This window comes from Petromyzon marinus, chromosome 32 (assembly GCF_048934315.1).
Source record: "Petromyzon marinus isolate PM22_M1 ecotype Great Lakes invasive population chromosome 32, UKy_Petmar_22M1.pri1.0, whole genome shotgun sequence".
In the NCBI taxonomy this organism is placed as follows: Eukaryota; Metazoa; Chordata; class Hyperoartia; order Petromyzontiformes; family Petromyzontidae; genus Petromyzon; species Petromyzon marinus.
In genome coordinates this window covers 2,643,291-2,670,437 of record NC_133698.1, presented here as the reverse complement: position 1 = coordinate 2,670,437, position 27,147 = coordinate 2,643,291, and the positions used below count along the sequence as shown (strand labels likewise).

Sequence of the window (27,147 nt, the reverse complement as noted above, 5' to 3'; positions counted from 1 at the left end):
CCTGGCTCTGCCAGATGGAGTTTGGCCAGAACGCGTCATGAGCGCCTGTCCCCCTGGTCTCTAGCACAAGCTTATTTTGATGTTGCCCCCGTGATGCAAGGTGGAGAAAAGGACCATGTGGAGGGGGGGTTACCAGCCCCTCGCACGCACTGATCTATCTACATACACATGCCACACTCACACCAACATGGCCTGCACCACACACATAGCCTGCACCACACACATAGCCTGCACCACACACATAGCCTGCACCACACACAGACTCTACCACTTACATTGAGTCCCAGCATCGGGACTCAAGGTAAGTGGATATAAAACGGATTTTTCTTCTATTATGTTACTTCATTATACGTTTTATTCACTATACAAAATGTACAGTGTTACATGCAAATGCACATTAGTTCTTATATATAAGTATAACAAATCTTCCCTTTTTAATTTAACCGTAACACATTTAATAACGATGACCATATGGGGCATTTAAATAGAGTACATTGTTGTGTTCCGACTTACGAACGGATCTCAGGCACTACTCATGTTCGTAAGTTGAGGACTATCGGTAGTATAGTCCTGTATGCTGAACGTCTTTCACACCGCACGTTGCCAACCGTGCTAATCGGAGATGCGGGGGATAGAAAATCAGCTCAACACAAACATCAGTTCTAAAGAAATTAGTTTTCAATTTACAAAGTAACTTCACATGTGCACAAAGTTTTGTTTGCTTTCACAGCTGTTCAGATAAAACGTGAATTTAGTCGCAAAGTAAATCAATGTTTTTAATGTCATTACCCACAATGCTATCTGCCAGTGGCTGATAATGAACGGTGAATGCAAATCTAAGCTAATCTGTGTGCTATATGAATTTCAATACCATAACCACTGCCTACCACCTAAAGCCGTTATAACTAATTTTGTTGTATGACATCAAAGGGAACATATTGTGCTTTGGGGTATTTTGAAATCCTTAATAAATGATGCTCAAGGTAATTGCCGGTGAAACAGTGCCAATGCTGATGGTTAAGCATGTAATAGTTACTGCCACATTATTTATGTTTTAAACGAATTTTGACTGAAACATGTGAAGTAAATACCATTATATTTCCCCTTTTTACGACTTAAACAATTTGGATGTTTTTAGGCGGGGGTTTTAGTTTGTCCTATGTTACAAAGGTACAAAAGTGACTGCCTACTGGACATCTGTGAAAAGAGCCTGACAGCTCATTGGATTCCTCCAGAATAAATAAACACTATGATTCCGATTCATACTGCACGCACAACCGCAGCGCACACACACACACACACACTCCTCTCTTGCGAGCGCGCTGTGCAGCACGGCCTGACAGCCCACACCGGTCGACATGGCGAAACAATTTACAAATTAGATGACTAACACCACCACCCTCAAAATATGTTAAGGGACACTATAGTAGCCCTGACTGTTTCTATACCCACTTGCTGCGTCATATACCCCCTGGCTGTGTCATATACCCCCGTTCTGTATTATATACCGCGCTTATTGTGTTATGTACCCAATTGCTGTGTTGTGTACCCCCTTGGTGTGTTATATAACGCCTTCTTGTGCTAGAATACCCGGATGTTGTGTTGAGCAAAGTGCCACCACTGAATAAGCCATCAGAAGCCATCATTCAACATATGGGGTCAAATCCACAAGTCAAAGTGCCTCCTCCGTGTTCATCAGACACGGGGGGGGGTGCTCATCTCCACTGGCGACTCTGAGCCAGGGGCCAGGGAACTCCACATTCCCATGGCAGGTGACAGTCTCAATTACAGGACAATTACAATGGGCAGCCAATGCCAGACCTGGGCAGTTTAAAGAGACGGCATGCAAGCGACAAACATAAAACGGGAGGTAGAGGGGCAACCCTGCAATTGCATGCTCACACCTCAGCTGGCGGAAGGGCCTCTATTAGAGAGAGCTCCTCTAGTTCAGGGGTGGCCAACCTGTTACAGACCGAGAGTCAACAAGTACCTGTGAGTTCTGCATAGAGCCAAGTGCACGTATATAAGTGTGTGTGTATATATTTAGACAGTTTTCGACACAGCACGGGAGACATGCATTATTCCTTGTCAATGTGATAGTACGTTCTACGTTATGCCCCTTCGATAGAGCCGCATGTAGTGGACGGATTAAAGATCCGCATGCAGCTCGGTAGACACCAGTTAGTTGGCCACTGCTGCTACAGGGTATTCGTCCGACTCGTCAATTTTGGCCAGATGCATTAGAAGAGGTGGTGCACTCACAAGAGAAGCACGCGGGACGTGAGAGGGTAGGAGTTAAGAAACTTTGCCCATTGCTTCAACTGCTACGCCGGGACAACGAACAGGAGACCTTTGGATTGTGAGTCCAGTCCGCTGACCTTCAACGCCACGGCAGCATTGGGAGTCCCGCGGTGTAAAACAGCAAGAGAGGGTTCGTGCTGGAGCGGACGGTTTCGCTGCCTGAGAAGCCACTGCCCGATCCCCCGGCGCCGAACGTAACGCTTCACTGACCGCTGTCCTTCCCATGGGGACCATCTTGATGCCCACACTTGTAAGCACACATTAAACCCTCCCGTGACTCGCCATACAAGCCGGCGGGGGGGCATCGGTGCACTTGCCTTCGCCACCAAATCAGCATTCATTCATTCTTGCTCATTCGGTGCTGCATCCAGAGACTCCAATGTGCGGCAAGGACAGCTGTTGGGGCTGGTCTAATTTCAACAGAGGCAATCATTTCCAACTCTGCAATCAGGCGGATTGGTTATCCACACGGTCAGTTGATGGAAATTCCACATTCCTATGGAGGGAGACCAGCCTCGCTAATAGGACAACCACTTTTCACTGGAGGGATGATGAGGCTGAGTCAACCCCCAACCAGGATTTGAACTTGCAACCTTCCGCTGTTGAGCCGCTTTCTTTAGCCTCCGGGTGGATTTCTAAGATCCCCTCCATTGTTCAGCTGAATGCGTTTTGTCACCGAACAGCTTTGTTCAGAGACGGTAGTGGTGGTAGTTGTTCGATGTCCACGTCTGCGCAGACATTTCTTCCAGAAACATTTATTTTAGATGGGTTCTGAAAGGGACGTTCGGTTGATATATTTCTCAACATTCATACGTGTGTGCATATATTCTGAACACAAGGGAATAACATTTAAAATCTGCACAAGGATAGTCAGGAACCCATTTTCTGCAGAACACGCAATTGGGAGTGCTACGCCAATGAGGCACGAACGAATCTGAAATTGCTCTCGGCTGGTGAATATTGAATTTACTTAATTTGCTGACTACAATTGAGAGAGGTTCACTTTCTACCACAAGCTACAGCCCCAAAATATGTCATAAGGCAACGCCTTCCAACTCCAAATCTCTCTGCTGGCAGCAGAGAGAAAGATTCACCAGCAGATTATCCCCAAGGATGATGAAGACAGGACAGAGGTGCATCGCGGTGTAACCAGGCAGGGCCCATCTCACTCAGACACCAGCCGGTGCTCCGGTTCACACCGCTTTTTAGAACGCTTTTATTCCGCGCCAAAATAAACTGGCAAGTAGGGTAATGTCATCGGAACTGGATTGGCCACATTACATACTGATCGGTGACCCAGGCTGCGACCATATGCTCAATGCTGAGATAAAAAAAATATCTGTTTTTTTATCTCAGCTGACTGCCCAAGATCAATGTACAAAACCTCAGGAGTGCCGAGTCTATATGCGACGCAGGAAGAGCTGGTGCTAGGGTAGTTGGCACCTCCTTAAATTATCGACCGCTTACGCGACTGCCTTTGCGACGTACCCCGGATGCCGGCACTCGAGACAGACATTTGTTTTCTGAGCTAGCCACCGCACGCGATGGGGCGTACTGTTGAATTCAAAAGCCAATTAATATTTATCCCCTGCTTAACTTGCAAATTAGAGATCATGCAATATGAATTAATGTCCATTGCACACAATTTAACAAACCGACTGGTCTTAATTAAGTTCTGCAATTGCCCGGCAAACAAAATCAAATTGTGCAGGTGCACTGTTATGTTTAACGCCGAGTGCTAAGCTAATAATGGTTAAAATGTTAATTTCTTTCAAAAGGCACAACACAGATCATCATATAAATCGGACGCTAATTGGAACAATGTGAAAAATAAACAAGATGTTTGAGCCGATTCAATCCATTAATAAAGCCTTCAAGCGAATTTCAATTAGTCAGGAATTCAATGAAAGTCAATACTTTTAAAAACAAAGAGTTTATATTTATGGAGAATCAGCCACTATTCCCAATGGTTATACCAACACCAAAATACTCCACACTAATAAATATGCAATGCATGTGAGTGCGTGTGAATGTGCTTATCTCTGTGACAATATGTATGCATGTGTCACGTGTCTTCGTGTCAATGACTATACTTGTGATTAAAACATACCCGACACAGCACACAATGTGGCCAGCACCATACCAGGCCACCTTTGTCTCTCCACCACTGACATTCATACACGATACTAAGTCGTAATTGTCATTTAAGGCCGAGCCGATCTCGGGAAACAAAACAGATTCGGACACCACTTACGAAAGATGTCATACACTATATAGCCAGGAGGAATCCAGATCATCGGCATTAAACCGAGGTCACCGAGATCAAAACGCACTGCTGCATTGGATACGCTCAGTGCTGATTAACAGCACCTGACCACAAAGACCCATCAGGCAGAATGGTTTGTATCATTGTCTCTCCCATCGCATCCAAGGTGCAGGAAATCATACTTATTCAAATTTGCTGACGTCAACAGAGGTCGCAGCGCCTATACCAAGCGAACCAACAATTCGTGTAACGCAATACTTTTGTCATGAGCATAATGCACTGAGTTTATTTAGTCGGAATGCTCTGTGGTAAGCTCCTCCCTCTTAGCTATGCCTTCTTTGGCTGCATGCAGTTTTTCATCCTCAGCCACAGACATGCCTGCAATAACCCAGCATTTTTGTTCAACAAGTTTCTTGAAGCTTTCTTTAGTACATAAGACTTACACGTAGGACAAAGATGAACAAGCTTCCTGTCCGTGATAGGATTGATTCATATTGGATTCTTTTAGTCAGACCATGTAATAATCTGGACAATTTTTTTTGTGTATCCCACCCACCACCCGACGTAGCTCAAACTAAGTATATTGTCATGTTTACAGGTGTTTTCAACGCGTGTACACGTGTCTGACGTGCCAATCGTAATTGTTCCAGACCCCTGCTAAGTTGTAGAGAAATTCTCACAACCAAATAAAAGAGAACTACAGTGAGGGAAAAAAGTATTGGATCCCCTGCTTATTTTGCACGTTTGCCCACTGACAAAGAAATGATCAGTCTATAATTTTAATGGTAGGTTTATTTGAACAGTGAGAGACAGAATAACAACATAAAAATCCAGAAAAACGCATATCAAAAATGTTATGAACTGATTTGCATTTTAATGAGGGAAATAAGTATTTGACTCTTCTGCAAAACATGACTTAGTACTTGGTGGGAAAACTCTTGTTGGCAATCACAGAGGTCAGACGTTTTTTGTAGTTGGCCACCAGGTTTGCACACATCTCAGGAGGGATTTTGTCCCACTCCTCTTTGCAGATCTTCTCCAAGTCATTAAGGTTTCGAGGCTGACGTTTGGCAACTCGAACCTTCAGCTCCCTCCACAGATTTTCTATGGGATTAAGGTCTGGAGACTGGCTAGGCCACTCCAGGACCTTAATGTGCTTCTTCTTGAGTCACTCCTTTGTTGCCTTGGCCGTGTGTTTTGGGTCATTGTCATGCTGGAATACCCATCCATGACCCATTTTCAATGCCCTGGCTGAGCGAAGGAGGTTCTCATCCAAGATTTGACGGTACATGGCCCCGTCCATCGTCCCGTTGATGTGGTGAAGTTGTCCTGTCCCCTTAGCAGAAAATCACCGCCAAAGCATAATGTTTCCACCTCCATGTTTGACGGTGGGGATGGTGTTCTTGGGGTCATAGTCAGCATTCCACCTCCTCCTCCTCCAAACACGGCGAGTTGAGTTGTCCTCTGAATCATTCAGATGTTCATTGGCAAACTTCAGACGGGCATGTATATGTGCTTTCTTGAGCAGGGGGACCTGGCGGGCGCTGCAGGATTTCAGTCCTTCACGGCGTAGTGTGTTACCTATTGTTTTCTTGGTGACTATGGTCTCAGCTGCCTTGAAATCATTGACAAGATCCTCCCGTGTAGTTCTGGGCTGATTCCTCACCGTTCTCATGATCATTGCAACTCCACGAGGTGAGATCTTGCATGGAGCCCCAGGCCGAGGGAGATTGACAGTTCTTTTGTGTTTCTTCCATTTGCGAATAATCGCACCAACTGTTGTCACCTTCTCACCAAGCTGCTTGGCAATGGTCTTGTAGCCCATTCCAGCCTTGTGTAGGTCTACAATCTTGTCCCTGACATCCTTGGAGAGCTCTTTGGTCTTGGCCATGGTGGAGAGTTTGGTATCTGATTGATTGATTGCTTCTGTGGACAGGTGTCTTTTATACAGGTAACAAGCTGAGATTAGGAGCACTCCCTTTAAGAGTGTGCTCCTAATCTCAGCTCGTTACCTGTATAAAAGACACCTGGGAGCCAGAAATCTTTCTGATTGAGAGGGGTCAAATACTTATTTCCCTCATTAAAATGCCAATCAATTTATAACATTTTTGACATGCGTTTTTCTGGATTTTTTTGTTGTTATTCTGTCTCTCACTTTTCAAATAAACCTACCATTAAAATTATAGACTGATCATTTCTTTGTCAGTGGGCAAACGTACAAAATAAGCAGGGGATCAAATAGTTTTTTCCCTCACTGTAATTGAATCACTCAAGTGGGTAGAGTCCTTGTCAGTGCACCCAGACAGCACCATATCCGAACCCAGGATATTCTTTTGGCTGAGTCGACCTAGGGTTCATGTCTTATTCCCCAATAAGTGAAACTTATTTAATCCAACCCGCAGGTATAATGGGACTAGCTGGCCCACAGCCAGGATTTGAACTTACAACCTTCTGATCGCAAGTCAACCAAAGTGTTACTCAGCTTAAAAAAAGAGTCAGTATAAATAAAAGAGTATTGTATAGCATTCCATTAAAGGGCAATTATAACATAATTAAGCTATCAACCACTACGGTCAAATTAGGAGATGACATTTCTCGGCCAACATTCCCAAGTTGTTGGATGTTTGTTATGATTATTATGACTGTTATTAAATTCAGATTTTGTTTCAATTTAAACAAGATATGCTAGCTGGTCTATTGAGCAGTCATATAATACCGTTATTTACATTTAAAAGTGAAAATAGGTGCATTGGTGCACGAAATATGTCTTTGCGTTGTCTCTGTTTGTGTCTCCGTGTATGTGTCGTGTCTCTCTCTCAAATGTCACACTTAACTTAAGTTTGTGTCTCTATGTTGTCTCTACCTGTGTTTCTGCCTTTGTGTCTACGTGTATGTGTCTTGTTTCTCTCCACAGTCCCTGTGGGCATGCTAATCTGATTTCTGTGCCCCCTTCCCCCCCCCCTCACCACGCTGCAGTGGCATGTGCGGTGGCTCCCAGTCCATCAAATTTGTATTCCTTTGCTCTGTCTCCACCCCCCCCTCCATCCCCCTCTATTTAAGGCTTCGACACAGAAGCATTGTTTCACTTTGTCCCATGTGTGTGTCTCTCTCGGTGTGTCTCTGTGCTGGCTCTCTCTGCTTGGATGTCTATATATGTGTCTGTGATCTGTACTCTATCACTCTTAACCTATAATTTAGCAATATTTGAAATAACATAATCAGCCAGATCATGCGTTAATTGTGTTTTGACCGACTCTCTGTGCTGCATTATATTGTTTCCAAATGTTACTAAATCTTGTTCGATTTGATATGCTTCTCCATCTCTCTGTGTTTCCTCTCTCTTAAATTTAGCTCTTCTATACCTGATGATGATTGCTTGCGTTGCAATCGAAACGTCGTATGTATACTATTATGTAATTTTATTTTATTATTATTTCTTATTTATACGTGACTTTACCGAAAAAAACAAAGAGTAAAACTAAACTATATATTTTTTTATTTTACCAAGTAATGCCCACCGAGCTTTATAGCAATTTTTCAGAACATACCTTTACCGCAGATATTCAGTAAATATAAGAGGACACACAGAGTTTCAAACATCACACAAGAGCGCATCTTTGTGTCTTGTGTGAAACTCAAAATTTTGGGTCTGCACTCATTGTTTCTGGTATTATGCATTATTCTCAAAATTTAGAGATTTGATTGAACACACAGGGTGAGATGAGTATGGGACAAACAAAAAGATCTCTAAAATGTTACAAACATGATTATGAAGCTAGGCAAAAAATGCTTCAACATTTTTTGTTTTATAAAGAAATAACGTTTTCCGGTACATCTCATTTGAAGCAATTGAAAAAAACCCCAGGTCATTTGAACAGAAATCTGGTACATTAGCCAAAACAGCACAACTATCTCAGCAATTCGTAGTTGTTCAACTGCATATCTTAAATGAGAATGGCTTTTCGTCAGAAATCGATTTAACGTTTGATTTAGAATATTCCATTATTTGCAAATTCACTGAACGCATAACCGTAAAAGAATGTAACTATGTATTTTTTATGACATCCTTTCGGCCCGTCGCGGGTTTTTTTACGCAGAAGATTATTAAAAGAAAAGCATCATGAATGAGAGTGCTATGTTAAAAAGAAAGCAGCCTTACTTGAGGCCTGATGTCTAAAACACACTTCGTGTTCGTGATGTCAATCCACAAACGACTTCGGCAAAAGCGTCCGAACAACTGGCTTTTATTTTGAAATGGTAGATTTAGCAAATGCACAATGAATTGAATGCATTAATTTAAAATAATAATACCAGCTACGCCTTTATACATACACCGCTATACACAACACCCTTGTTATAAGTTGTTATGGGAAGGTTACTAATGATAATTAATTATATTTTAAGGTATCATCGCTGGATTGGGAGTGGTTTGAAACGTCCCCAAAATGTCAACGGTGAAAATAAAATAAGTTGTTTCAAGATGGGTAAGAGGGTGAGCCTTCCACTCATTTTTTATTTGTGCTCAGACACGTGAAGGCACAGTCCTTAATTTAGCCCGCCATGATTGTTATTTGGGTGCAGTGCTGTTCAACGCACGGTGAAGCTGGTGAGGCCCAATAGGGGATGCTGTGGTCAGTATAGCATCCCCATCTCGCCTTGTTTCCCCAATGCTGATGTGTATACACCATCTTGAAACAACTTATTCAAGACTCAGTCGACCGACAGAAAATTCAGGAAAACTTTAGGTAGCACTTGCCGCTGATGTTGTGTGCGTGGTCGGGAATGGAACCCATGTGGCTGGGATTGTAGCGCGTCAACCATGCCACTCTAACGTGGATATAGACATATTCATCATCACCATCAGCCATGGCTCAATCCATTGCTGGATAGAGGCCTCACCGAACTGTCGCTGCCTCTCACAAGTCACCCCATGTAATAACAAAGACCAACAAAATCCTCCTTGTAGCCTCGAACAGGCTGTTTGCACAAGTGCTGTTAGCGAGCACCTAGAAAGGCCGGTTCAGCACACGAAGGGATGGGTGGCCATCACCACGGCCGGCCACCTTTGCCTCCCAAATTACGATGTTTAGACATCGCACCAGGTACTCATTTGAGGCTGAGTAGACCTAGGGGGAGGCCAAGGACAGGTTCATATAATCATCACTGGTGTTGGTGGCAATGAGCGAGAATTGAACTCGGCTTGCCGGGTTCATAGTGCAGTGTAGCGCTAACCACTACACTACCACTCGCCACCCCATGCAATGGTCCACCTAGCACAGGGGTCGGCAACCAAAAGATCCATTTATTTTTTTCGAATTCGGTACACAAACTCAATATTTCACAAGCCGCAATGCACGCGAATACCTCTCGGGTTCACCCAGACGACCATGTCCTGACTTGCCCTCTCTTGGGCCGTCACCAGGACTATGCCTCCTAGAGCCCACTCTCATGCCGCACTCACTTTGGCCCCAGAGAGAGGTTCCAGACGCACAGCAGCACTCTTAGGACAGTGCCTGGCGCTAACACCATAGTGACACCCTTACTCGCTACACATACGTACATTACGTCCCGAAGCAGGTCTGTACAGAGGGGCGTTGCGGATCCTGAACCACAGCTGGATGACCCCTGACCTAGCACCTGCACGTGAACTGATGCAATTCCTTTGCATCGCTTTTTGAAAAAGCTTTGAGCGCTCCGCTTATAACCCGGAGCCAAATGTTTAATGTTCCGCTGCCTCAGTTGCAAGTTCCCTTATAGCCACGGCAAGGTTGAGTGGGAAGTGGAGGAGCAGGTGGCATGTGCACCGTGCCATCACCTCCACCACCGCCACGCTCGTGTATATTTCACTTCAGCACAGCCGCCAATTATTCTGCGCGCACCTGGGCTAAAAAAGAGCCACCTCATCCCAGCGTGCGGCGGTACAATCAAACCTGCCAATAGCGGCGCGGGTTCTCTCTCTTGCGCCAAGGGCGCTCCCTCCGCTCGCCCTCGATGCCGCCTAATTAGGGGCCTCCGTTCCAAAAACGGCTCGTTAAGACGTTGTTTGCGCGCGGGGCGGATGACAAAAGTTCAACGTGCGACACGTGTTTGCGCTGACGGTCATCCCTTCGCTTAACCTTGGAGCGGGGGGCGGAACGCGTCGCCAAGAACCGGTGAGGCCACCGGCTCTCGTTCGCGCCGAATTAAAGTGGACTCTTTGTTTTTCTTTTCCCGATGAAGAACTGAAGAAGGCAATGTGCGGTTATAATGGCCGCGCAGTAATTGGCAACTTGCATTAGTGCCGAAGAGCAGAGAAACCGAGTGTGGTTTTTCGTCAATTAACAGAAAGGATGCGTAACAGCTTCACTAAATATTTAGGATCATGGGGTATTATTATGATGCACTCCTCCATTTGAATTCACAGCATGCAGTCAAATGCAGGTATTGGTCATGTTAATTGCTTTGATATATATACAATTATTTTTTTGCAGCATGACTTATTCAGAAAATCATCAAAATGAACCGACAACCATGCACGTGCATGCGTAAGGCAAGCAGCATACATGCCATCTTAACATTACGTCTTTTGTCACAAAGACTTTCTGTGGCCTTCCTGACCATACATATACATTTTGTTTTTAACCATTAGGGATCATAAACTCATGACTCTTAAATAACCCATTTTATTATAGGGAGCAGGAGACCTGTAGAGTATTCAAGCCCGGATCTTGGCAGTGCTGGCTCTGCACTGACATGAAAGCCACCTCAAGCATATTTCCAAATCAGAGGGAACCAGAATGCCTCAAAAAAGATTCTGCATAACCCCAAACACAAGGACCCTCACGTGGTTTACTGCCTCATAGTGGGACCCTGGTACCTTTAAGGTAGACGGCTCATTCACACGATCTTAGCTTGATCCATCAACCCCCTTACGAATTGGTGGGCTGCAGTGGCTCGCCAGCATCCACGAACAACGTCGCCACAGTGGCAAGATCTTAACTACCTCGCCTGGTATACTGAAGGTTGTAGGTTCAATTTCTACCCTGATACCGGTATATTTGGAATTTGCATATCCATCTCCCTGTGTTCACGTGGATGTTTCTCCGGGTCCTCCAGGTTTTTTTCCCTCCACATTTAGAAACGTGCGGTTTCGAGAATTTGGCTGCTATAAATTTCCACGTGATAAGCCACTTAGTTGAGCTATCATTTGTGATGGCCGGGTGGCTTCTGAAAAAGAGATACATAGCTCAAAATAAAAAAATGTGTTTGACAGTTAGTTAACGTTAACGAGCTGGGCGTGGGAAGGCCACGCCAGGCGTACGGCACTGAGTGGCCCTGATGGCGTTCCTGGGGCACGAGAAGCAACAAATCGAACTCAACAAGGCCCACGCAAAAGCCCTCTCTGGCGCTGCCACAAAGCCATGCCAATGATATGACAGGTGCTCTTCTGGAGCTTCACGGGCAAAAGCATTTTCACAAGAACAACTCCATTATCTATGTCTCTGTACATACAATTAAATATACGTTGTTATTTTTTTTAGTCCTTCGAGTCTATTGCCCCACCTGACGCGGAGCTATACACTCCCCAAGGGTGTGGGTGCGGGGAAGATCCCATAATAATACAACTATAAATGTTATTTCGCTGTGGTAAACAGCAATAACTCCACATGTTTGGGTTTCAATGGGGAGGCGATTGTCCCCATCACCCCCCCATGTTGGTTTGATCCCACCACTGTCTTCTACAAAGATGCATTGAGTTTGTTTATAATTGACAGGTACAGTGAGGGAAAAAAGTATTTTATCCCCTGCTGATTTTGTACGTTTGCACACTGACAAAGAAATGATAAGTCGATAATTTTAATGGTAGGTTTAACAGTGAGAGATAGAACAACAACAAGACAACCAGGAAAACGCATGTCAAAAATGTTATGAATTGATTTGCATTTTAATGAGGGAAAAAGGTACTTTACCCTCTCTCAATCAGAAAGATTTCAGGCTCCCAGGTGTCTTTTAGGAGCACACTCTTAAAGGGAGTGCTCCTAATGTCAGCTTATTACCTGTATAAAAGACACCTGTCCACAGAAGCAATCAATCAATCAGATTCCAAACTCTCCACCATGGCCAAGACCAAAGAGCTCTCCAAGGATGTCAGGGACAAGATTGTAGACCTACACAAGGCTGGAATGGGCTACAAGGCCATTGCCAAGCAGCTTGGTGAGAAGGTGACAACAGTTGGTGCGATTATTCGCAAATAGAAGAAACACAAACGAACTGTCAATCTTCCTCGGCCTGGGGCTCCATGAAAGATCTCACCTCGTGGAGTTGCAATGATCATGAGAACGGTGAGGAATCAGCCCAGAACTACACGGGAGGATCTTGTCAATGATCTCGAGGCAGCTAGGACCATAGTCACCAAGAAAACAATTGATAACACACTACGCCATGAAGGACTGAAATCCTGCAGCGCCCGCAAGGTCCCCCTGCTCAAGAAAGCACATATACATGCCCGTCTGAAGTTTGCCAATGAACATCTGAATGATTCAGAGGACAACTGGGTGAAAGTGTTGTGGTCAGATGAGACCAAAATGGAGCTCTTTGGCATCAACTCAACTCGCCGTGTTTGGAGGAAGAGGAATGCTGTCTATGACCCCAAGAACACCATCCCCACCGTCAAACATGGAGGTGAAAACATTATGCTTTGGGGGTGTTTTCTGCTAAGGGGACAGGACAACTTCACCACATCAAAGGGACGATGGACAGGGCCATGTACCGTCAAATCTTGGATAAGAACCTCCTTTCCTCAGCCAGGGCATTGAAAATGGGTCATGGATGGGTATTCCAGCATGACAATGACCCAAAACACACGGCCAAGGCAACAAAGGAGTGGCTCAAGAAGAAGCACATTAAGGTCCTGGAGTGGCCTAGCCAGTCTCCAGATCTTAATTCCATAGAAAATCTGTGGAGGGAGCTGAAGGTTCGAGTTGCCAAACGTCAACCTCGAAACCTTAACGACTTGGAGAAGATCTGCAAAGAGGAGTGGGACAAAATCCCTCCTGAGATGTGTGCAAACCTGGTGGCCAACTCCAAGAAACGTCTGACCTCTGTGATTGCCAACAAGGGTTTTGCCACCAAGTACTTAGTCATGTTTTGCAGAGTAGTCAAATACTTATTTCCCTCATTAAAATTCAAATCAATTTATAACATTTTGACATGCGTTTTTCTGGATTTTTGTTGTTGTTATTCTGTCTCTCACTGTTCAAATAAACCTACCATTAAAATTATAGACTGATCATTTCTTTGTCAGTGGGCAAACGTACAAAATCAGCAGGGGATCAAATACTTTTTTCCCTCACTGTTTGTTAAAGGACAAGAGAAGGTTCAGGATGAATCATCATCATCATCATAATCCATGGGCAGTTAGTCCATTTGTTTCTACTTTCCTCTGTCTTGTACCACTATGTTCAAGTAGTAGCCACATCTTTGGTCCAATAGTTGATGTAATGGCACGCTCCTCCTTCTACACCAGGAGGAGCACAATTAGACGACCCTCTTTCAGAACCATTTGTTCAAGCAAGCAAACTCTAAACTCGTGTTGGACCTTCTCGATCTCATCAGCAGCCAACAAGGTAAGGAGATATTATTTGACAACTCCATTTAAACGATGGGGCCACTCTTCAACCCAAAATTGCGATATTATATACAGACTCGTTACGTGTTTATGTGGAGCATTGTTATATCCTATTATACCCATAGTTCACAACGATGCATAATGAGTGTGTCCTGCTCCCTGGGTCTACCTGAGCTGCTGCTCCCTGGGCCTGCCTGAGCTGCTGCTCCCTGTGTCTACCTGAGCTGCTACTCCCTGGGTCTACCTGAGCTGCTGCTCCCTGGGTCTGCCTGAGCTGCTGGTCCCCGAGTCTACCTGAGCTGCTACTCCCTGGGTCTACCTGAGCTGCTGCTCCCTGGGTCTACCTGAGCTGCTGCTCCCTGTGTCTACCTGAGCTGCTGCTCCCCGGGTCTACCTGAGCTGCTACTCCCTGTGTCTACCTGAGCTGCTGCTCCCTGTGTCTACCTGAGCTGCTGCTCCCCGGGTCTACCTGAGCTGCTACTCCCTGGGTCTACCTGAGCTGCTGCTCCCTGGGCCTGCCTGAGCTGCTGCTCCCCGGGTCTGCCTGAGCTGCTCCCACGGCTCCCGTCACGCAGCGGTCGCAGCGCCACCGTCGAGAAGCCGGAGCGGCGCCTGGGAGCCGTGGACGCCCTCCACACCTGGATAATGCCACCACTCCACTCCACCACCGACTTCCACTCAATCAACAACCCCCTGCATTTGAACTGCATTGACATTCACCGAGAAACTGGACTAATTCGCCGTCCGCTTCACAAAGGCTCTGGTCGTATGTTCAATTACAACTACTCAACCCCAAACTCCATTCCATCCCTCTGGTCCTGTTTGCGCCCCACAACTTCCTTAATACGTCATCACAACATACGACACGTGCACCTAACCAATCTCCGCCCCATCCCTCGGTCCTCTCAATTCACCACGAAGCAAAGTCACCTGAAACTGGCTTTGCTCAACACCCGCTCACTAAACAATAAAAGCCTAATTTTAAATGAATTCATTACTGACAATAACCTGGATTTTCTCTGTATCACTGAAACTTGGCATAAACCTATGGCCTATTTCGCACTCAACCAGACTACACCTACAGGATATACATACATTGACAAACCCCGATCTGAGGGGCGAGGAGGTGGTGTCGCTGCAGTGTACAGAAATGACATTAAAACATCCACCATCTCCATCCCTGCTGTTCAGTCCTTTGAACACACCACTTTCAAACTCTCTGGTCCCACTCCTCTGGTCACTGCCATAATATACCGACTGCCCAAACGAAATCCTTCCTTTCTCTCTGACTTTTAACTCAGTTATCTGCCATCTCACCTTCTGTTCTGCTCCTGGGAGATTTTAACATCCACATTGACACTGACTCTAAATTTGCTACTGAATTCCTGGAACTGCTACACTGCTTCAATTTCACCCAAGATGTCAACTTTCCAACCCACAGCCGTGGTCACATTTTGGATCTGGTCTGCTCTACTGGTCTCACCATACCGCTCCTCGAGCCCCACAACCACAACATCTCGGACCACTGGGCAATCACCATGAACATTGATCTCCCCATTTCTACAACCAAGGACAAAAGGGCAATTTCTTTCAGAAATCTTAAATCCATCTCTAGTCCTGCCCTTTCAGCCTCTCTTGCCAGCAAAAAATCCTCCTCCACCCCACCCATGACTGACAACCCTTCCGACCTCACCAACTAATACAATGAAACACTTTCCACCAGTCTCGATCATCTGGCTCCCATCAAAACTAAAACTGTCTCATTCACTCACTCTGCTCCCTGGTACACTCCTATTCTGCACAAAATGAAATTCCGTAAGCGTCAGCTTGAAAGGCTCCATAAGAAAACTGGTTTAACTGTTCATCTACAAGCTTACACAGACTACCTTCAGCAGTATAAAGAAGCTCTTAACACTACCCGGTCCACCTACTACTCACACCTCATACATTCTGGTTCTACCAACCCAAAGGCTCTTTTCTACACAGTAAATAAACTTCTCAAACCCAGTGACAATATCGTCAACTCATTCACAACTGATAAATGTAACACCTTTCTATCATTCGTTCAGACCAAAATTGACACCATTTACACCAACCTGTCCTCTTCTTCTGCCACCACTGTCTGCTCTGTCATTCCATCATTTGTTCCCCCCCCCCTACACCTCTCAGCCACTGTCTCAGTTCTCCCCAGTGTCGCCGGGGGAGCTGTCTAAAATCTTGACAGGGATGAAAACATCAACATGTGTCCTGGACCCCATCCCATCCCACCTCATCAAAGACTGTTTACCAGCTATCTTCACACTCATCACAAAAATCATTAACTCCTCTCTCAGCTCTGGCTCAATCCCACGTTCACTCAAACTGGCTGCTGTCACCCCCATTCTCAAAAAACCTGGACTTGACCCCAACATTATGTCAAACTTTCGGCCCATTTCCAATCTCCCCTTTCTGTCTAAGATACTGGAACGCACTGTCGCCAAACAACTCAAAACCCACCTCTCCTCAATTGACCTGTTCGAACCATTTCAATCCGGCTTCCGTTCACAACACAGCACTGAAACAGCCCTCCTCAGAGTGACCAACGACATCCTCCTCTCCGCAGACTCTGGTCACCTCAGCATCCTCATCCTCCTGGACCTCACTTCAGCTTTTGACACTATCAACCACACCATTTTTCTCTCTCGCCTCAAATCTACCCTCAACATCACTGGCACCGCCCTCTCCTGGCTCCAATCTTATCTCACCGACAGACAACAGTTCATCCACATCAACAACTGCACCTCCTCCACCGCTCTGTTGTCCCAAGGTGTCCCCCAGGGCTCGGTGCTTGGTCCTTTGCTCTTCATACTATACCTGCTTCCCCTTGGCAACGTCATTCGCCACCATGGTCTTAACTTTCACTGCTATGCCGATGATGTCCAGCTCTACATCTCCACCAAATCCATCACCTCCGCCAAACACTCCACTCTCTCTAACTGCCTCGCTGACATTAAATCGTGAATGCACACCAATTGCCTTAAACTTAACTGCGACAAAACAGATATGATCATCATCGGTCCCAAATCTATCACTAAATCCATTCGCAGTTTCTCCGTCACTGTCGATACCTACACCCTGTCTCCATCCCTTCAAAGTCGCAACCTTGGAGTCTTTTTTGACAATCACCTCTCCTTTGAACACCACGTAAAACAAATCACCAGAACTGCCTTTTTTCACCTCAAAAACATCTCCAGACTTCACCCATCACTCTCTTTCTCCACTGCAGAAACCCTCATCTACGCCTTCATCACCTCCAGAATCGATTACTGCAACAGCATCCTATACGGCACCTAAACCAAAGTATTAAATAAACTCCAGTACATCCAGAACTCTGCTCCTCATCTGCTAACTCACACCCGCACCGGTGACCACATTACCCCTGTCCTCCAGAACCTCCATTGGCTCCTGGTCCCACAACGAATTCAATTCAAAATCCTCCTCCTCACACATAAAGCCCTTCGTAACCAGGCCCCTTCCTACCTCACTGACCTGCTCCACCGCCACAACCCATCCCGTAGCCTTCGCTCATCTGACGCCAACCTCCTGACTCCACCTCTCAGGACCAAGCGTCGAACCTGGGGCGACAGAGCCTTCTCTGTAGCTGCCCACTCACTTTGGAACTCTCTCCCAAAACAAATCCGTGACTGCACCGACCTTTCAGCGTTCAAATCATTGACTAAGGACTCACCTTTTTAAAATTGCTTTCAATGTTTAGCTAAGTTTGATGTGTTTTTAGTGTTTTTACCATTTGATGTTGTTTTTGCTGCTTTTATGATTTTATGTAAAGTGTCTTTGAGTATTCAGAAAAGCGCTCACAAATGAAATGTATTTTTATCATTAATTCAAAGATTCCCCCATATAGCCTTAACAGACTGTAGGGGCAAGTGCTGTTAGCGAGCACCTATGAAGGCCGGAACGGTACACGAGGGGGTGGGTGGCCAGCACCACGCCCGACCGCCTTTGTCTCCCTAGTGGCAATGTTTACACACCGCACCAGGTACTCATTTGAGGCTGAGTCGACCTAGGGGAGGCCCGGGACCGGTTCAGATAATCGTCACTGGTGTTTGCCGTGAGCGGGAATCGAACCTGGGTCGCCAGGTTCATTGCGCAGCGTGCTAACCGCTACACTATCGCTCCCCACTATCATTCATTATGCACAAACTCACACGCCTGGGTTGGAAACTTACTGCGCTGCGTCAAACGTGGCTGTCACATATGCATCAAGGCTCATATCACTCGCTTACACGATTGAACTGTGCCCATGGATGTATTCCCCTTAATGCATTTCTAACCGCATCCCCACTGTAGTTGAAATGTTTCTGTCTAAATTAAAAATAGAGCCTGGCAGGTTTGGGGCCCTATCACCAGTGTTGTGAATGTACAAATCAACAGCCAGGCCGTATGTACACTGAGGGGGAAAAAAAGTATTTTAATCCCCTGCTGATTTTGTACGTTTGCCCACTGACAAAGAAATGATCAGTCTATAATTTTAATGGTAGGTTTATTTGAACAGTGAGAGACAGAATAACAACAACAAAATCCAGAAAAGCGCATGTAAAAATTTTTATAAATTGATTTGCATTTTAATGAGGGAAATACGTATTTGACCCCCTCTCAATCAGAAAGATTTCTGGCTCCCAGGTGTCTTTTATACAGGTAACGAGCTGAGATTAGGAGCACACTCTTAAAGGGAATGCTCCTAATCTCAGCTTGTTACCTGTATAAAAGGCACTTGTCCACAGAAGCAATCAATCAATCAGATTCCAAACTCTCCACCATGACCAAGACCAAAGAGCTCTCCAAGGATGTCAGGGACAAGATTGTAGACCTACACAAGGCTGGAATGGGCTACAAGACCATTGCCAAGCAGCTTGGTGAGAAGGTGACAACAGTTGGTGCGATTATTCGCAAATGGAAGAAACACAAAAGAACTGTCAATCTCCCTCGGCCTGGGGCTCCATGCAAGATCTCACCTCCTGGAGTTGCAATGATCATGAGAACGGTGAGGAACCAGCCCAGAATTACACGGGAGGATCTTGTCAATGATCTCAAGGCAGCTGGGACCATTGTCACCAAGAAAACAATTGGTAACACACTACGCCGTGAAGGACTGAAATCCTGCCGCGCCCGCAAGGTCCCCCTGCTCAAGAAAGCACTTATACATGCCCGTCTGAAGTTTGCCAATGAACATCTGAATGATTCAGAGGACAACTGGGTGAAAGTGTTGTGGTCAGATGAGACCAAAATGGAGCTCTTTGGCATCAACTCAACTCGCCGTGTTTGGAGGAGGAGGAATGCTGCCTATTACCCCAAGAACACCATCCCCACCGTCAAACATGGAGGTGGAAACATGTTTTGGGGGTGTTTTTCTGCTAAGGGCACAGGACAACTTCACCGCGTCAAAGGGACAATGGACGGGGCCATGTACCGTCAAATCTTGGGTGAGAACCTCCTTCCCTCAGCCAGGGCATTGAAAATGGGTCGTGGATGGGTATTCCAGCATGACAATGACCCAAAACACACGGCCAAGGCAATAAAGGAGTGGTTCAAGAAGAAGCCCATTGAGGTCCTGGAGTGGCCTAGCCAGTCTCCAGACCTTAATCCCATATAAAATCTGTGGAGGGAGCTGAAGGTTCGAGTTGCCAAACGTCAGCCTCGAAACCTTAATGACTTGGAGAAGATCTGCAAAGAGGAGTGGAACAAAATCCCTCCTGAGATGTGTGCAAACCTGGTGGCCAACTACAAGAAACGTCTGACCTCTGTGATTGCCAACAAGGGTTTTGCCACCAAGTACTAAGTCATGTTTTGCAGAGGGGTCAAATACTTATTTCCCTCATTAAAATGCAAATCAATTTATAACATTTTTGACATGCGTTTTTCTGGATTTTGTTGTTGTTATTCTGTCTCTCACTGTTCAAATGAACCTACCATTAAAATTATAGACTAATAATTTCTTTGTCAGTGGGCAAACGTACAAAATCAGCAGGGGATCAAATACTTTTTTCCCTCACTGTATGCTGTATGTATGTTGTATGTATGTTGAACTTCTTCCGCATCGTACGGAGCCAAGCATGCTCATAGTAGATGCCATGACACGTATAGAAAAACGGGGAAAAACACTTCTCGAATTAACTGTTTTTGGTACTCATTTCTATTTATGGCTCTGAGCCAGCATTTTAAATTCCACATTATCATGGCAGAGGTCAGTCAATCCGGCCAATAGCACTTTGTGTAGTTTTCCCACAAAGCAGTATTAATCGTATTAATCCCTGAGGATTGAAGTGTTGAAAGTCTACCCAGCCAAGATTTGAACTCACGTAGGCAAAGTGATTTCCTGCTCAAATGAGCATTGAGGTGGTGCACACCTCCCGTTTACAGCCCTGAGCCAAGTGATAAAAATCCCTCACTCATCTTGGCACGAGACAAACCGCAGCACAACCACCGCTGACTTCCTTCACAGAGTGCTACAGGGATGACGGGTCAAGTCAAACTCCCAACCAGGATTTCATTTCGCAACCTTCCGCTCGCGAGCCACCCGCCCCGGACCACAGCGCCAACGTGCATTCACTTCACCGCCAGCGTTCTGCAGGCGTGCGTAACGGAGAGGCGTTTCGCTTGCACGCACGCCCGATTTGTTCGCGGGTGCTGACCGTGCACGAGCGGGGCGCACCTTCGCGAGCGAGCGTGAGGGGTTGCGTCGGGAGACCCGCTCCGCAGCGCTCAGCAAAAGTCTAAAGAGGCGGGCGGGGGGGGGGGGTGGCCAAAGGTGGGGAGGTGGAACGAGCCCCAAACGCCGCGAGCATGCACGGCGGCAGCGGCGGCGACAGAGACAAATGCGGCTGCCTTTGAGGTGCGTATACAGGTCACGAGGTGCGTAAACAGGTCACGAGGTGTGTATACAGGTCACGAGGTGTGTATACAGGTCACGAGGTGCGTATACAGGTCACGAGGTGTGTATACAGGTCACGAGGTGTGTGTATACAGGTCACGAGGTGCGTAAACAGGTCACGAGGTGTGTATACAGGTCACGAGGTGCGTATACAGGTCACGAGGTGTGTATACAGGTCACGAGGTGCGTAAACAGGTCACGAGGTGTGTATACAGGTCACGAGGTGTGTATACAGGTCACGAGGTGCGTATACAGGTCACGAGGTGTGTATACAGGTCACGAGGTGCGTAAACAGGTCACGAGGTGCGTATACAGGTCACGAGGTTGTGTATACAGGTCACGAGGTGTGTATACAGGTCACGAGGTGCGTATACAGGTCACGAGGTGTGTATACAGGTCACGAGGTGCGTAAACAGGTCACGAGGTGCGTATACAGGTCACGAGGTTGTGTATACAGGTCACGAGGTGTGTATACAGGTCACGAGGTGCGTATACAGGTCACGAGGTGTGTATACAGGTCACGAGGTGTGTGTATACAGGTCACGAGGTGCGTATACAGGTCACGAGGTGAGTTTACAGGTCACGAGGTGTGTATACAGGTCACGAGGTGTGTATACAGGTCACGAGGTGTATACAGGTCACGAGGTGAGTTTACAGGTCACGAGGTGTGTATACAGGTCACGACGTGTGTATACAGGTCACGAGGTGTGTATACAGGTCACGAGGTGTGTGTATACAGGTCACGAGGTGTGTATACAGGTCACGAGGTGTGTATACAGGTCACGAGGTGTGTATACAGGTTACGAGGTGTGTATACAGGTCACGAGGTGTGTATACAGGTCACGAGGTGTGTATACAGGTCACGAGGTGCGTATACAGGTCACGAGGTGCGTATACAGGTCACGAGTGTGTATACAGGTCACGAGGTGTGTATACAGGTCACGAGGTGTGTATACAGGTCACGAGGGGCGTATACAGGTCATGAGGTGTGTATACAGGTCACGAGGTGCGTATAGCACATTTGTTTGTACCATGAAGAAAGGACCTTGCGTGAAATGCCACAATAATATATTTTTATGATATCTTTTCCTCTTCAAAGCAAGTCTTATTGACGAATGTGTTTAGTTTTTTTTTCATTGTGGCAAATCAGAACTGCTAATTTATGAAAAAGGAAAATCTAAGGGGCTCGCATCCAGCAACTTAAGATGGTTTTCTCCATGAACTCCGACAATATATTTCTAATGCCTCAACGAATAATCGTGTTTGTCACGTGGCTAATACTCTTTGCTTGGAGAGGTGGGCCGTCAGACATCACACCTATAGCACAATTAAAATATGTGGGATTTTAAAATATATAATATACTATATAAACAACACCCACAACTAGGTCAACAAAATCATAAATAAATGCGAATGTATGCTTGAAGTAGAATATAACTGTTTAGTTTCTGTGATGCTTTGTCAATATGCAAACATGTTTCTGTAACAATTTACAGACTGTGTTCCAAAAATGATTGTGGTAGAAAATATTAACTTACTCCTATGAAAAATATTCTCAGCCGGCACAAGCTGACATTGCCGCAAATCAACATGACAGCATGACAGTGGATTGACTTTTGGATTGAGAGTCATTGCAATTCACTCAGTCCTCAAATAATTTAGTCACATCATGAAGAAAATAAAAAAAACACTGAGGAAATTGGCCCGATGTGTTAATGAAAGAAATGCGATTTCCTTTCAAAATTCCCAAGGCGGTGGCATAAGGAATAAATAGGCATAAGGAATAAATAGGCAAATAGGCAAACAGCAAATGCGCCCGGTTGGCTCAGAAATCTGCGGATTGTGGTCGCAGTTACCAGCACTGCAGTGAGTATTACCATCCGGCAGGGTGCTCCGATCGTGCAATGGTCCACTCAGAGACAAGCACAACACCACTGCTTGCGGAAGGGTATTTTGCCTCTTCTTCCACAATGGCCAGACGTTTTTGGTATAGGTGGGTTTACCCACACTTTAGCCCCCGCTACTCGCGACTTGAGCGGTCGACCGAGGGTGCAACCGTTTATTACAACTCGGTGGGTAGAGGCTTGGTGGTCGATTTAAGAAACTGGCCCCACATTTCTGGGTTTTTTTTTTACTGCCACTTGGGGAGAATGAACGGGTGACCTGTGGGTTGCGATTCATCTGTGCTGACCAATCCACAATGACAGCATCACGAGTACTGCAGAAAATTCATTCAGAAAGGTCTTCCATTTGCAGGGCCTCAATGCACATTAGAGAACGGCCATGAAAAATAAAACCACAGAGCTATGTCTGCTATCACTTCAACAGGAATCCGCTGCCCAATGCTGTATGACGTGTCTTCATCCTCTGTGGAGAATGCACTACTTCAAGTCTATAATCTGATACATACGGCATTTTCAATTTTATCACTTACAGTACCTTTTGTGCTTCAAAGTTGACGAGCACTGGCCCAAAATGTCAAGGCCGGCAACAACTAAGCACAGCCCAGAGTTGCCGTAGATTCGGTTCGACGCTTTGCTTGAATGGAGCACGGTGATAAAGGGCTTGGGAATTCCAAAGTTGCGAGCAGTGAAAAGGTGAACACGTGGTGAGATGAACCGAGCCGGCGACGCAAGAGCCTACAAAAGGTGAACACGTGGTGAGATGAACCGAGCCGGCGACGCAAGAGCCTACAAAAGGTGAACACGTGGTGAGATGAACCGAGCCGGCGACGCAAGAGCCTACAAAAGGTGAACACGTGGTGAGATGAACCGAGCCGGCGACGCAAGAGCCTACAAAAGGTGAACACGTGGTGAGATGAACCGAGCCGGCGACGCAAGAGCCTACAAAAGGTGAACACGTGGTGAGATGAACCGAGCCGGCGACGCAAGAGCCTACAAAAGGTGAACACGTGGTGAGATGAACCGAGCCGGCGACGCAAGAGCCTACAAAAGGTGAACACGTGGTGAGATGAACCGAGCCGGCGACGCAAGAGCCTACAAAAGGTGAACACGTGGTGAGATGAACCGAGCCGGCGACGCAAGAGCCTACAAAAGGTGAACACGTGGTGAGATGAACCGAGCCGGCGACGCAAGAGCCTACAAAAGGTGAACACGTGGTGAGATGAACCGAGCCGGCGACGCAAGAGCCTACAAAAGGTGAACACGTGGTGAGATGAACCGAGCCGGCGACGCAAGAGCCTACAAAAGTAAAACGTCAGGAATCACCGTGCGGGCGAATGTTTCGTGAACAGTCAAAGGTCCTACTCCTGCGACGAAATCATGGGGCGTCGTAGTCCGCCGGCCTATGAGCCTTCTTGGGGAAACCGTTCGAGCAGCATTTGTGTACTTTGCAGGCAAACTGTGAACCGACTTCGCCTCTCTGAGTCTCGTCAGCAACGTGAGGGCCTTCTTAAACCAAATTAAGCCAATGATACTCTGCTGCTTGGTGTTATGTGGAAAGATAAGCCAACACGTTCCTGTGATTTCACTCCTGTCATGTATAATTGGATTTTTTAAATAAAATGTTTATAAGCATACTGATAATTTTCCAAAGCTTAGCGACCCTCGACGTTGCCAGAGGCCACCGTAATTTAAGTTTGCCGAATAAAGTTTTGTCGTTTAATGTTTATGCTTTCAAAAGAGGTAATGGATACGAACGGAATGTAACCTGGTTAGCTAAATGATGCTCAGACACTCGTAACATATTTGACGACTTCGTTTAAGAGAAAAATGAATCCTTACTGCATAACCCTTTAAACCTGCGCGTCACTGACAGCACGCGTTTCATCCGCTGTACCATAAATCAGCCGGCTCTAGTCCTCATGACACCCCAGAGGAAAATATCCAAATTAAACGGCATACACCTGCTCAGCTGCACAGGGGCTCGACGTGGCAGCACAGCTGTGATGCATTTAATTAGGCGTGTTCCATGTTGGGCACGTGGCATCATGAACACACACACACACAAAGACGCGCACGCGTGTTGTGTGTCGGGGAGACCTGAGAGATGGGGTGGGGGGGGCTGAGTTAATGCTGGGGGAAAAGGGCCCATTGAAATATTCTCAGGTGCAGCAATTTAGAAAATGAAGCCTACCTACCCTTAATATGCAGCTGTGGTGTATGGTAATTAAATTGCACAGCTAATTATGCATTGGCAGATGTATTAATGCCGGCTTCTTTGGTTAATTATGCAGAGAAATGTGAACATTTAGCGGGTGTTCCTCTCCTTTGCCTTCGACACAGTCCATCCCCGTCACATCGTCCAGCAACAACCCAGAACCTGAACCCTACGCCTCACAGGAGATAACTTAGATCACCTTTCTCCCACACAGTAATACAGCCGCACCAACTACGGTAACATTTAAAGACGCTTTGTGTTTAAAAAAAACGGTGGCTTGATTGGGAAATCTGTTAACATAAAATGTCTTCTGCTTCCTGTCGTTGTTTCCCACTCGTGTGGGCCATGCTTTCCGAGTCCCCGTCTACACTCACTCCTGTCCCATGCCATCATCTCCACGTTCATTCTACGCTCCTGGCTCACCACCTCGAACCATTTCTTTCTATGCCTGCCTCTCAGTATCTACACTGATGCTTCCATGCTCATCATCCTGTTTTCTTCAGAAGTGGTTTGCCTCTTTATACTAAACTAAATTATTTTTTCTTTTTTTATGTTCAGGCCCACTGAGCTACAGTATAGAGCTCGTTTTCAGATGCGACCTGGTCACAAATGATAGCTCAACAAAGTAGCTTACCATGTGGAAATGTATAGCAGCCAAATACTCTAAAGGCACGTTTCTATATATGGAGGGAAAACCGTAGGACCCAGAGAAAAATTGTATGCAACCACAGGGAGAGACACGCAAACTCCAAATATACAAACGTCAGGGTCGGGATCGAACCCACGACCCCTGCATACCAGGCGAGGGAGTTAACAGGACTTTAACTACCAAAATTTGCAAAAGCAATCGCATAAAGAGCCGAGATCAATTTTTCCATCCTGATTTCCGTGGTGGTCATTTAGGCCCATGTCTAAAATACTGGTATCTGATTGGCAATCAGTCATACAACTACTCTTACTAAACTATGATTATATGATGCTGCAGCACATACAATGAAATTTCAATTTATCTTCAGCATTTTCTCAATATCTGCACTGGATGTGGAATGTCACAAGTTGTGCTGATGCTCAAAATCTATTCAGGATATTTGGCTTTCATGCATTCGACCATGCTGCTTCTCATCCATACTGCATGCAGATGGCTCACAGCAGAGGGGAATATTTATTTTATGCATTGCCTCGCATGGCCTGGCTCTAGAACACTAGCTCAACATGAAAAAAGTAATCTTGGCCAATGCCGCTTATGTCACTATATTTCGTCATCGCTTCCTTCTGCCAGATTTTTTAAAAACTTGACAAGCCATAGTATGTCAGGAAACATACCATCATCCATAATATGTGGGTGTAAGTATAAACATATGGGGCTTAACTGCTGGCTCGATATACTCCAGAACTCTGCGAGACTGTTTTGGAGTAGAGAATATTGGTGTGAGGCACTACCACTAGAGTACAGGTGAGGAAGATGCTCAGATTTATGAGGTCCTTTCTGTTAAGTGCTCAGCAAAACCGACACCATCACAATAGCAGGCCGAATTCAGTTCATCAGCCTCCCTTTCGGAGCAGCAAGCCATCAAAGGATGCCCGTGATGCAGCTCAGTTAAAATGGCGGAACATCAACCCACAAAGTCGCTTGGTGCTCGAATCGAAGCTTCGTGACCGACACCTTCCACCTGGCCAACCACGAAGCGAGCGGAACGGTTCTGCGTTCCTTCCTGCGGATCCACAGTGTGTTTCCGAGGCAAAAACCAGCGCACCTTGGCGTCACACTCCACCAATGAGCGCTCACATACAAAGGGCACCTCACGCACACCTCAGAGCGAGAAAGTAAAGGCACGCAACAACATCGGGCGCAGGCCCGCGGGCACCGATTGGGGAGCATCCGCCTCGACGCTGGCCCTCCGCCACTCCGCCGCTCGTTACTCTCCT

The 27,147-nt window shown here is 46.1% G+C and overlaps 1 protein-coding gene across 2 annotated transcripts in view; it reads right to left on the bottom strand.

The window, feature by feature from the left end:
• Nucleotides 1-27,147, bottom strand: part of ACAD8 (acyl-CoA dehydrogenase family member 8) — a 597,193-nt gene that overhangs the window by 284,766 nt on the left and 285,280 nt on the right. Inside the window, exon 1 of one of the 2 annotated variants that reach the window (XM_076071224.1) lies at nt 24,330-24,398. The exons of the other annotated variant lie outside the window; for it this stretch is intronic. The gene's annotated coding sequence lies outside the window, so the exon portion shown is untranslated. Of the gene's footprint in view, nt 1-24,329; nt 24,399-27,147 lie in introns of those variants that run through there. 2 annotated transcript variants of the gene reach the window in all.